Source organism: Pseudophryne corroboree, chromosome 8 (assembly GCF_028390025.1).
Source record: "Pseudophryne corroboree isolate aPseCor3 chromosome 8, aPseCor3.hap2, whole genome shotgun sequence".
NCBI classification, from domain to species: domain Eukaryota; kingdom Metazoa; phylum Chordata; class Amphibia; order Anura; family Myobatrachidae; genus Pseudophryne; species Pseudophryne corroboree.
This window is the reverse complement of record NC_086451.1, coordinates 284,141,838-284,154,139: the sequence shown is the minus strand read 5'-3', so window position 1 is coordinate 284,154,139 and position 12,302 is coordinate 284,141,838.

Here is a 12,302-nt window from a genome sequence, read left to right as displayed (position 1 = left end):
CTCAGGTCAGGAACTTATGTGACCCTATTAAAGCCTCACAGTTGGAGAGTGAAGTGGAGAGCTTATTGGGGAGTAATCCAGATCTTGGGGAAGATTTTAGCATGGAACCTTTTTTTTAGTGTCACACGATAAGTGACCTTGAAAGCAATGTCCAATTAAAGGACCAGGAGCTAGAAGAGCTTAAGAAAAAATATGATTTCCTTCAAGAGAGGTGAACACCTTTAACGCAAAAGCTGGAGGAGAAGGAATCTCTTTTGTCTGACTCTGACCAAATTGGGAAGGAATAGAGAAGACATTGCCATGCTCTCAGGCCAGGTGTCCGAGTTGCAGAAAACCTTGGCAAAGGCTAAACCCAGATCTGAAAACTTTGTAGTACATAGCCAAGGACGATTAGAGGAAATCTCCTGTGACCAGACACGATATGGGAGTTTGGTGCTGGCCAATAAGGCTCTGTCGCAAGACTTGGCGGAGCTTCAGGAGTAGGTTTCTAAGCTAAAACCATTGGCTATGCTTAGTTTCCGTTCAGACACAGGCGTAGCTACACCAATTGCTCAAGACGTTATGCCGAAGGTTTAGTCAGAGACATTTTCAGCCGAAGTGGAGAGGCCATCTTCGGGGGAAATTATGCCAACAGTGGTGCAGGCTGCGGAAGAATGGTACCATACTGTATTGGAACCCGGCTATATTGGATTCCCTGTTCCAGCCAGAAGGAACAGGAAAGTTAAGCCAGAGCTGCCAGTGCCTAAGTCCTGGAAGGCTCCCTGCTATGCCACTAGTAAGGCCATCTGCTTGGAAAGTGGAAATGAGGGCCCTTCCTTAGAGGTAGAACATTTACAGGCACTAATGTCCATTCAGTTGGTATTGCCGTTCCAGAGCATGGAGGAAGCTGCAGCCATTATTGCGCAGCGCCCAGAAAATCCACAGGAATTTTTCAAGCAGCAAGAGAGAGCCACATCAGATGGCAGTGTTTTGTTGTTAACCCCTAGGACAGCAGTGAGAAGTTCCTCCAAAGCAGGACCACCTCATTCTCCAGAAAAAGAATGTCGTAATAGCTTGGGTGAAGAGTGGAACAAAGCCTTGAGTTCAGTGGAACCTGTTCAAGATGGAGCATGGCAGCCACAGGGGCTCACGGAAGATGTGTTTATGGAGACACAAGATGAGGATTTGGGATTCCCGGCTGCTCCTCAGTTGACAGGGAGTGAGGAGGAAGCGGTAATGGAGTTGGGAGAGGTTTACTTGATGTCAAGTGATCATCCACCTCCAAACCAAGAATCCTCTAATCTGTTGGATCTGAGGCAGAATGATGAACCCCAGGAATTTACCTGGACAGATGGCAATTTGATGACTACTCAAGAGCCCATCCTAGAACAGGAAGTCTTATCTGAGCTGGAGATTGCTTCAGTTGAGGTCTTGGAAACCCAGAATCCTTTTCCTGCTGATGCGATGTATGTTCAGAAGATAATCCCTGATGGGACATCACAGTTTCAGAAGCCCACGGTTCTGGATATCCAGTACACATGTGATCTTTGATTAGCAGAAGCAGCCAGCTGGATCTCCAACAAGCAGCATAAGACATCTGCAGGACAGCCCTGTCACAATCACACGGGCCGCCTTCTCAAAGCTGAGGTTGAGTTTGACTGCACCTAGCACGGTGGTAAAGGAAGTGGAGGAGGAAGCGCTGGGTAACTGTACAGTGCAGTGAGGGCTAATGAAGCCTTCTGCGCTATCATAAGTAACAGTCTTACTGAATGCTGGCATTTAAATCTCGCGCCTGGGCTGAACTCTGGCCGGCTGGCAGTGGGGGAGGTAGGTTGCGGTAGCTCCAGCCTCCCCATTGGTTACCACACGGACTTGCTGTTAGAGCCACGGCGGGTCCTAGTGCCTGCCGGCTCTTATATCAAATCTGACTGACGTAAATAGCAGTAGTGCTGCCACTGTTCTCCTTTTGAAAAAAAATAAGTCAGAAACGACAGGGAGGGGGGAGGGGGGGGGGGCGGGCCAAAGTGCCCTCCCCCTGGATCCGCCTATGCCCCCCTTTTCCCCAGCATCAGTGATTAACTTACAGGCAGCTGTGTTGTGTAGCTGCTTTGATCTGGCTGCTCAACGCTTTTCTGGCCCCCTTCTTCACAAAGTCACTATGACAGGCTGACAATGCTGCCGCTTGCCAGTATTGTCCTAGATGCAGGTTGGAGTGTTTGAGTGCAGCTCCTAGTAATGCTCCTCAGAGTCCTCATCAAGTGCCTAGCACAGAGGGAGAGAGCAGGCGAGCAGCGTGACATCATCACGACACATTGGACACATACAAAGGATGGCTGTGCTTGCTACATCTGGTTGAAAGATACTGGGAAGCAGATCCAGAAAGTTGGAAAGCAGCCGTGATTCTCCCGATCAATAATCCGCGGGGTGGGGGACAGTAATTGGTTCAGTATGCAGGTCCGTACAAGGTTTCTAGGCACCCTAGGCAAAATTTAAGCCTGTGTTTCCATCCCCTCACCTGTGTCCCCGCTCCTATGTGCTGCTCTCCCCTACCCCATTTCCTGTATCCCAGCTCCACTGTATCGCTTCCCCCATTCCGTCACCTGTGTCCTGGATCCCCTATCACGCTTCCCCCAATTCCATCACCTGTATCCCAGCTCCTCTGTGCCAACACCCCCCCCATCTCATCACCTGTATCCTGGCCTCTCTGTGCCACTTCCCCCATACCATCACTTGTTTCTTGGCTCCTCTATAACGCTTGCCCCCTCCACTCTTCTGTATCGCTCCCCCATCCCATCACCTGTATCCCAGCTCATCTGTACCAACATGCCCCATCTCATCATCTGTATCCCGGCTTCTCTGTCCTGCTTCCCCCAATCCTGTCACTTGTACCCAGCTCTTCTGTGCCACCTCCCTCCATCCCGTCACCTGTGTCAAGGCTCCTCTGTGCCTCTTTCTTCCATTCCGTCATCTATACTCTGACTCCTCTGTGCCACTTCCCTCCAACCCATCACTAGTTTCTTGACTCCTCTGTAACACTTTTAACCATCCCATCACCTGTATCTTGGCTCTTCTGTGCTGCTTTCCCCACACCATGCCTCTGTGTCGCTCGCTCGATCCCTCCACCTGTATCCCAGCTCATCTGTGCCACTTCCGCCAATTCAGTCATCCATAACCTGGCTCCTCTGTGCCGCTTCCCCCCATCCTGTCACCTGTATCCTGGCTTCTCTGTGCTGCCTCCCCTCTTCTCATCACCTGTATCTTGAGTCCTCAGTGTCGCTTTCCCCCACCCCATCACCTGTATCTCGGCTCCTATGTGCACCAGACACATCAGTCAGACAGCAGCTGGTAGATGTGGGAGTAGCGACTGAGGCTTATGCAAACCACGGCTGCCAGTAATGACAAGTAAATAAGGATGTCTCTTTGTAAGACACCTTTATTATGCCAGCAGCCTCGGTGTCACCCTGTCAGGTGACGGCGCCCTGAGGCAGCTGCCTAATGGTAGACACTGTAAGGTGTCGGCACCCTGAGGCAGCTACCTAATGGTAGCAATAGCTCTGTACGAATGCTGCCGGTTCTGTGGTCAGACATGTGTGAGGGGGAGGGGAGGGAGGAGTGCCTGATTGCCACGGCACTGGCATCAGGGGGGTGGCTGACATTAAGGTGTGCCTGTGCACACAAGGCATCCCCCGTGTGTACACCTATGGTGATTTTGCCGTTTGGGAAGCCTCTGTGGGGAACTGTATGGCAGATACTGGGCTGCGGTCATCCTGACAAAATGAACCGTAGTGCACAAGTCCGGAGTCAGTGTGCTTCTGATAAACAGCTTTGTTGTCACTATACATCTGTTCCCCACTTTTAACATTTATATGTAGGAGTGATGCTAGGAGCAGATGAAATCCCTGAGGTCATACTCTATAAGTAGTGAAGGGGTTACAAAAAATTCTGCTATTCTGCCTTTGCTTGGAGAAAGCCAGTTTTCAGAATGTTGTTGAGAAATAATTTAGATGAGGAATGGAACGCAGGCAATGGAGCAAGGCTCTTTCTTGGTGTGTCCAATACCTGTTTGTGCTGCTTATAAGGAAGATGATGCGTAACGCTGAGAGAATCTCTGTGTAACTACTGACATTCACAGTCTATGAAAGTGTGAAAGACAAATTATACACATCAACATGTCATGGGTGTACTGAGAAATGTCAATGTTTAAATAGCTTCACATTCTTGAACTGTGCATAGAGCCTCACGTTTACTAAATTAAAATAGAAAATGTTTTGCATATACTGTAAAAGAACAAGATTATACTTAGCAGATTATTTTTCACTGGGTCTAATACATGAGCCGTAGATTTATTGTACAGACACTGTATGTGTCAGCACATACAGTACTTGCTTACAAAGAGATTTCTTCATGATTATGTAAATAATACATGTACAGTATCAGAACACTACAGTAACTGCATTGTGGCCCTGGAATTATTATTAAACTGGTCTAACATCAATATTGCATCATTTGCATTTCATATCAGTTTCATGTTTGACTAGCGATAACCTTAAGATTTTCTGGATAATTATAAAATGACTGAGCATTATAAAATGTAAGTAAGTAACCTTTTAATGTTATGAGGGGGTTTGTACCTTAATCAGCGGAAATAAATGTTGCTATGCTTACTGTAGACGAGTCAGAGGACAAACAAAACCAACGCTGGCCAGCGGAATAATCAGAATGGTTACAGCAGCACAGATAAATGTGGTGATCTTGTAAAAGACAATGGACTGAGCTGCGTGTGACAGGGACATTATTGTGATGTGACAAGAGCAGTCTTCTTCAACAGTACTGATGTGCAGCTCCAACCAAAGTGATTGTGGTGCCAAATGTTCATATGTTTTTTGTCTTCTTAAGGAATTTTCTTTTCAGGTCATGTAGGGTCAGATTGCGATTTTCTCTCATGTACAAGGTTATTCTTATAGGTTGCTGTAGTTTTGGGAGCGTGGTCAGGTACTGTAGATTTAGATGTAGCAAGAACTAAGAAATTATTTAAATTAGAGATGAGCGGGTTCGGTTTTCCCACCTGACTCGGAAACCAGAATGAGGCAAAATGTCATCATCCCGCTGTTGGATTCTCGTGGGGTTTGGATTCCATATAAGTCACTGCGCGTCGCCAACATTTTCACTCCAGCATTGGAGAGTGTAGAGAGAGGACGTGTCTCCGTACTCGGTGTACTGCATCAGTTCAGTGTTAGTGTCTTGTGCTGCTTCAGTCCAGTCACAGTGGTGCTGTCCTCTGCTGCCATATGTCCAGTGCTGCTGTATAACTCCAATCCAGTGGTGCTGTGTTGTGCTGCATCAGTCCAGTGGTGGTGTCTTGTGCTGCATCAGTCCAGTCACAGTGGTGGTGTCTTCTGCTACCATATGTCCAGTACTGTTGTATAACTCCAATCCAGTGGTGCTGTGTTGTGCTGCATCAGTCCAGTCACAGTGGTGGTGTCCCCTGCTGCCATATGTCTAGTGTTGCTGTATAAGTCCAGTCCATTGCAGTGGTGCTGTGTTGTCCTGCATCAGTTCAGTGGTGGTGTCCCTGTGCTGCTGTATATGTCCAGTGGTACTACAGTATATGTCCAGTGATCCTGCCGTATATGTACGTTGATACTGCTATATATGTCCAGTGATACTGCCATATAAATCCAGTGATCCTGCCGTATAATTCCACTGATCTTGCTGTATAATTCCAGTGGCACTGGTGTATAAATCCAGTCCAGTGATACTGCCGTATATATGTCCAGTGGTACTGCCATATAAGTCCAGTGGTACTGCCGTATAATTCCACTGATCCTGCTGTATAATTCCAGTGGTACTGGCGTATAATTCCAGTGATCCTGCTGTATAATTCCAGTGATCCTGCCGTATAATTCCAGTGGCACTGGCGTATAAGTCCAGTCCAGTGATACTGCCGTATAAGTCCAGAGGTACTGCCGTATAATTCCAGTGATCCTGCCGTATAATTCCACTGATCTTGCTGTATAATTCCAGTGGCACTGGTGTATAAATCCAGTCCAGTGATACTGCCGTATATATGTCCAGTGGTACTGCCATATAAGTCCAGTGGTACTGCCGTATAATTCCACTGATCCTGCTGTATAATTCCAGTGGTACTGGCGTATAATTCCAGTGATCCTGCTGTATAATTCCAGTGATCCTGCCGTATAATTCCAGTGGCACTGGCGTATAAATCCAGTCCAGTGATACTGCCGTATAAGTCCAGAGGTACTGCCGTATAATTCCAGTGATCCTGCCGTATAATTCCAGTGGTACTGGCGTATAAATCCAGTAATCCTGTCATATAATTCCAGTGGTACTGGTGTATAATTCCAGTGATCCTGCCGTATAATTTCAGCGATCCTGCCGTATAATTCCAGTGATGCTGCCGTATAAATCTAGTAATCCTGCCGTATAATTCCAGTGGTCCTGCGGTATAATTCCAGTGGTACTGGCATATGAATCCAGTCCAGTGAGACTGCTGTATATGTCCAGTGGTACTGCCGTATATGTCCAGTGGTACTGCTGTATAATTCCAGTTGTTGTGTTGCCTCTGTAAATCTGTAATAAGTAGGGGTAAGAATGTTAACCACCTAGGAACATCCTCCTTTATACTCCACCTGCAGCGCATTCATCAGAAGTCACTGTCAAGTTCAGAAACTTTGGGTAAAAGCGTAAGCAGTCCACTGACACCTAAATCCCTTCTTCATCTTGTACCCAAGCACCTGCAAGCCACACCACCAACTCCCTCAACGTCAACTTCCTCCTCAGTCAGGAACATCAGTAATCCTGCAGGCCATGTCACTGGCAAGACTGAGGAGTCCTCTCCTAACTGGGATTCCTCCGGTGGATCTTTGCGTGGTACGCCTGTTGTTGCTGCCGCTGCTGCTGTTGTTGCTGCTGAGAGTTGATCATCATCCCAGAGGGGAAGTCAGAAGACCACTTGTACTACTTCAACTAAGCAATTGACTGTCCAACAGTCCTTTGTGAGGAAGATGAAATATTGCAGCAGTCATTCTTTTGCAAAGCGGATAACTGAGGCCTTGACAGCTATGTTGGTGTTATATGTGCATCCGGTATCCGCCATTAGTTCAGTGGGATTTAGAGAATTGTTTGAGGTAGTGTGTCCCCGGTACCAAATCCCATCTAGGTTCCACTTCACTAGACAGGCGATACCGAGAATGTACAGAGTTGTCAAAAAAAGTGTCCTCAGTGTCCTAAAAAAATGCAGTTGTACTCAATGTCCACTTAACCACGGACATGTGCACAAGTGGAACAGGGCAGACTAAGGACTATATGACTGTGACAGTCCACTGGGTAGATGTATGGCCTCCACAGCAACAACAGCAGCGTCACTTGTAGCAGCATCTCGCAAATGTCAACTCATTCCTAGGCAGGCTACGCTATTTATCACTGCTTTCTGTAAGAGGCACACCGCTGACAATCTCTTACGGAAACTGAGAGACATCATCACACAATGGCTTACCCTGATTAGACTCTCCTGGGGACTTGTAATATCAGACAATGCCACCAATATTGTGCGTACATTACATCTGGGCAAATTCCAGCACGTCCCATGTTTTGCACATACAATTAATTTGGTGGTGATGAATTTTTTGAAAAATGACAGGGGCGTGCAGGAGATGCTGTCGGTGGCCCGAAAAATTGCGGGCCACTTTCGGCATTCAGCCACCGCGTGCCGAAGACTGGAGTGCCATCAAACACTCCTGAACCTTCCCTGCCATCACCTGAAGCAAGAGGTGGTAACGAGGTAGAATTCAATACTCTATATGCTTCAGAGGATGGAGGAGCAGCAAATGGCCATTCAAGCCTATACATCCAACTACGATATAGGCAAAGGAGGGGGAATGCACCTGACTCAGCGCAGTGAAGAATAATTTCCGTCTTGTGCAAGGTTTTCCAACCATAAGAACTTGCCACATGTGAAGTCAGTTCAGACACTGCCAGCTTGAGTCAGGTCATTCCCCTCATCAGGCTTTTGCAGAAGCAGCTGGAGAAATTGAAGGAGGAGCTAAGACTGAGCGATTCCGCAAAGTATGTGGGACTTGTGGATGGAGCCCTTCATTTGCTTTGCCAGGATGTAAGGGTGGTCAATCTGTTGAAATCAGAGCACTACATTTTGGCCACCGTGCTCTATCCTAGGTTTAAAGCCTACGTTGTATCTCTCTTTCCGGCAGACACAAGTCTGCAGAGGTTCAAAGATCTGCTGGTGAGAAAATTGTCAACTCAAGCGGAACGTGACCCGTCAACAGCTCCTCCTTCATTTTCCCTCGCAACTGGGGCTGCAAGGAAAAGGATAAGATTTCCTAGCCCACCCGCTGGCGGTGATGCAGGGCAGTCAGGAGTGAGTGCTGACATCTGGTTCGGACTGAAGGACCTGCAAACGATTACAGACATGTCTACTGTCACTGCATATGATTCTGTCACCATTGAAAGAATGGTGGAGGATTATGTGAGTGACAGCATGCAAGTAAGCATGTCAGACAGTCCGTACATATACTGGCAGGAAAAAGAGGCAATTTAGATGCCCTTGCACAAACTGGCTTTATTTTACCTAAGTTGCCCCCCCTCCAGTGTGTACTCCGAAAGAGTGTTTAGTGCAGCCGGTAACCTTGTCAGCGATCGGTGTAGGAGATTACTTCCAGAAAATGTGGAGAAGATGATGTTCATCAAAATGAATTATAAATTCCTCCAGGAAGAACTTGATCAGCAATTGTCTCCAGAAAGTACACAGGAACCTGTGATGGTGGATTCCAGTGGGGACGAATTAATACTCTGTGAGGAGGAGGATGCACACACTGAGAAGGGGGAGGAATCGGAGGATGAGGTCAACATCTTGCCTCTGTAGAGCCAGTTTGTGCAAGGAGAGATTGATTGCTTCTTTTTTGGTGGGGGCCCAAACAAAGCAGTCATTTCAGCCACAGTCATGTGGCATACCCTGTCGCTGAAATGATTAGTTTATTAAAGTGTGCATGTCCTGTTTATACAACAGAAGGGTGGGTGGGAGGGCCCAAGGACAATTCCATCTTGCACCTCTTTTTCTTCTTTGCATCATGTGCTGTTTGGGGACTAGTTTTGTAAAGTGCCACCCTGTCTGACACTGACATACAACTCCAGGGGTACTGCCATATAAATCCAGGGGTACTGCCGTATAAGTCCAGTTGAGTGGTGCTGTCTTGTGCTGCATCAGTCCAGTGGTGGTGTCTTGTGCTGCCATAAGTCCAGTGGTGGTGTCCTGTGCTGTATATTATTTACTCCACATAAAAGGGTTATATACATTGCTTATATTATTATCCAAATCATTTTTACAGGGTTTGCCCTGTGTGGTGTAGGGGTACGCTCGCCTGTGCTGCATATTATTATAATAGCTCCAAATAAAAGGTTATTATTATCCAAATTAATCTTACAGGCTTTGCCGAGTGTGTGTTTGGTTTAGGGATACGCTCTCCTGTGCCACCAATATTGTGCATGTTTTACATCTGGGCAAATTCCAGCACGTCCCATGTTGTTTGTGCCGCACACTTGTATCGCTTAGCTTAGTCATACAGCTACCTCACTGCACCTCTTTTTCTTCTTTGCATGATGTGCTGTTTGGGGCCTAGTTTTTTTAAATGCCATCCTCTCTGCCACTGCAGTGCCACTCCTAGATGGGCCAGGTGTTTGTGCCGCACACTTGCGTCGCTTAGCTTAGTCATACAGCTATCTCATTACACCTCTTTTTCTTCTTTGCATGATGTGCTGTTTGGAGACTATTTTTTAAATCTGCCATCATGTCTGCCACTGCAGTGCCACTCCTAGATGGGCCAGGTGTTTGTGGCGCACACGTGTGTTGCTTAGCTTAGTCATACAGCTACCTCGGTGCAACTTTTTAGCCTAAAAACAATATTGTGAGTGTGTGAGGTGTTCAGAATAGAGTGGAAATGAGTGGAAATTAATGTTATTGTGGTTAATAATACCGTAGGATCAAAATTACCCCCAAATTCTGAGATTTTAGCTGTTTTTATGTTTTTTTTTCAAAAATCATCCAGATCCAAAACCAAAACCTGAAAGGGGGGTTTTGGCAAAACCAATCCAGATCCAAAACATGAGGATGGAACCAGAACCAAAAACAAAACACAAAACAAGAAAAGTGCCCGACACACATCTCTAATTTAAATGACTTACAGGGACATTTACTAAGGAGTGATAAGAGAGGAGTAGTGAGCCAGTGGAGAAGTTGCCCCATCAAATAAGCAGCAGCTCTGTATAATTATATAGTATACAATTATAGATGTTATTTCAGTGCTGATTGGTTGCCATGGGCACTTCTCCATTGGCTCACTTCCCTCCTCTATGCACTTCTAAGTAGAGACAATGGGTTGATAAAAAAAACTTACATACATAAGAATGACAGCGCAACTGAAGTACTGGGAAATTATGGTACTCTAGTGATTGTGGTTACTAGAGTGATTAGTTAAACCTTGAGTTGGTTAATGAACAAGTTCTATAAGTCCCTTATGTAACATTGGGCAATCTGTTAATTATAGTAGCCAAACAAAAAGCTTGTCTGTGTAGTTGATTACTTTTGAAAGGTATCAGGCTCCAACACTCACACTCCAACACTCCAACATAGCCCCCTCACAGTTGATTTTGGCTGACATAATGACTTGACAGTTGCCAATGTATACAAAAGCTGTGACCTAAAATATGGGGTATGTCCTAATCAGGGGCGGATTGGGATCGATCACCAGCCCAGGAAATTTATGGAAGCAGCCCTAATGGGGTGGAGTCTGTTGATGGGGAGGGGCCTGTCCAGAGGGGGGGGTCACTCCTCAGAGGTACTGATTCTGAGATAGACATAGTTGGGGCCTCCTTTGCTTTACGTTGTGCTATTGTTTACCTGCGACCTTATGCATATGCTGTGTCGAAGTCAAAAATATTACATAAAGAGAACATACAAACTACATACATTTAAGTCGCTATACTTGCAAATATGCGCAGCGAGCACAGCAATATATGGTAACACTCACATCTACACGGACATGCCACAGAGATGGATTCGATACTTATTTCATACAGTACATAATTATAATAATATCAAGCGCCAGACATCATGATGATTTAAAATTATCTAATGAATTAATGTCATGAATGTGTATTATTTGAATGAAACCAGATAGACTGGTTATATTTACTATTAAAACAACCACATTAATGTGTAGATTCATTTGATACTTGTTAAGTTGTAGGACATCGCAACACGGAATTATGATTGATTGTATAAAAGCTAAAATCACTTTTATTAGAACAATGGATGTTCCGAATAGGACAGTGGACAGGAAGCTCAGGCCAGCCCCTTTGGATGTCCCCAGGGCTGAGCCTGTTCAGCACATACAAAGGAACTGGTGACTCATCGTGAATCCCTCCCCCAGAAACTAGATAACACACTGATCACACAGGAAGGTAGTTCCTGTTTTGGTCTCAGAGTTGCTGTAAGGTCTCAGAGGAAGATAGAGTCCCAGCATTACATTACAGAGAGAGAGAGAGTGATATGGAAAGACGAATTAATATAACTTAAGGATAATGGTATTGTATCGCTGGCATGTAACTGTATGTAACTATGTTTTAACTGCTTACTGTGTAAGTTGTATTCATGTAACTATAGGTATACTGTACTTTGTAATATATATTGAATCCATATCCTTTTAATAGCAAATATATACTTCAATGAGCTTTGGAACTCAGATAATGTGTGGGTGTATTGTTTTCTCTTATGGGATACAGTGTTTTGCGATGTACAGTGCACTTTTATCGTATATGGTAATAAGATGCGCCTGGCGTCTGCAATATATATTAGAGTGGGCATTTTAAATATTTGTGAGAAATCAATTTGGCATTCTTAGCTGCTACAATGCCCTTCCCTGATGCACATCTGTTCGTCTGAATATAAAAGTACTGCTATGCCCACTTTCAATATCTACTGACAATGCTGTCATGCCTTTAATCTACTTCTGATTTTATTGATTTTTCATTCTACAAACCCCCTTTTTTTAACCTTATATGTTTCAAAGTACAGGGAGGAGGAGCACACACTACATACAGCACAGTACAGGGAGGGAGCACACACTACATACAGTACAGTACAGTACAGTACAGGGAGGAGGAGCACACACTACATACAGCACAGTACAGGGAGGGGGAGCACACACTACATACAGTACAGTACAGGGAGGAGGAGCACACACTACATACAGCACAGTACAGGGAGGGAGCACACACAAGTAGTGAAACAC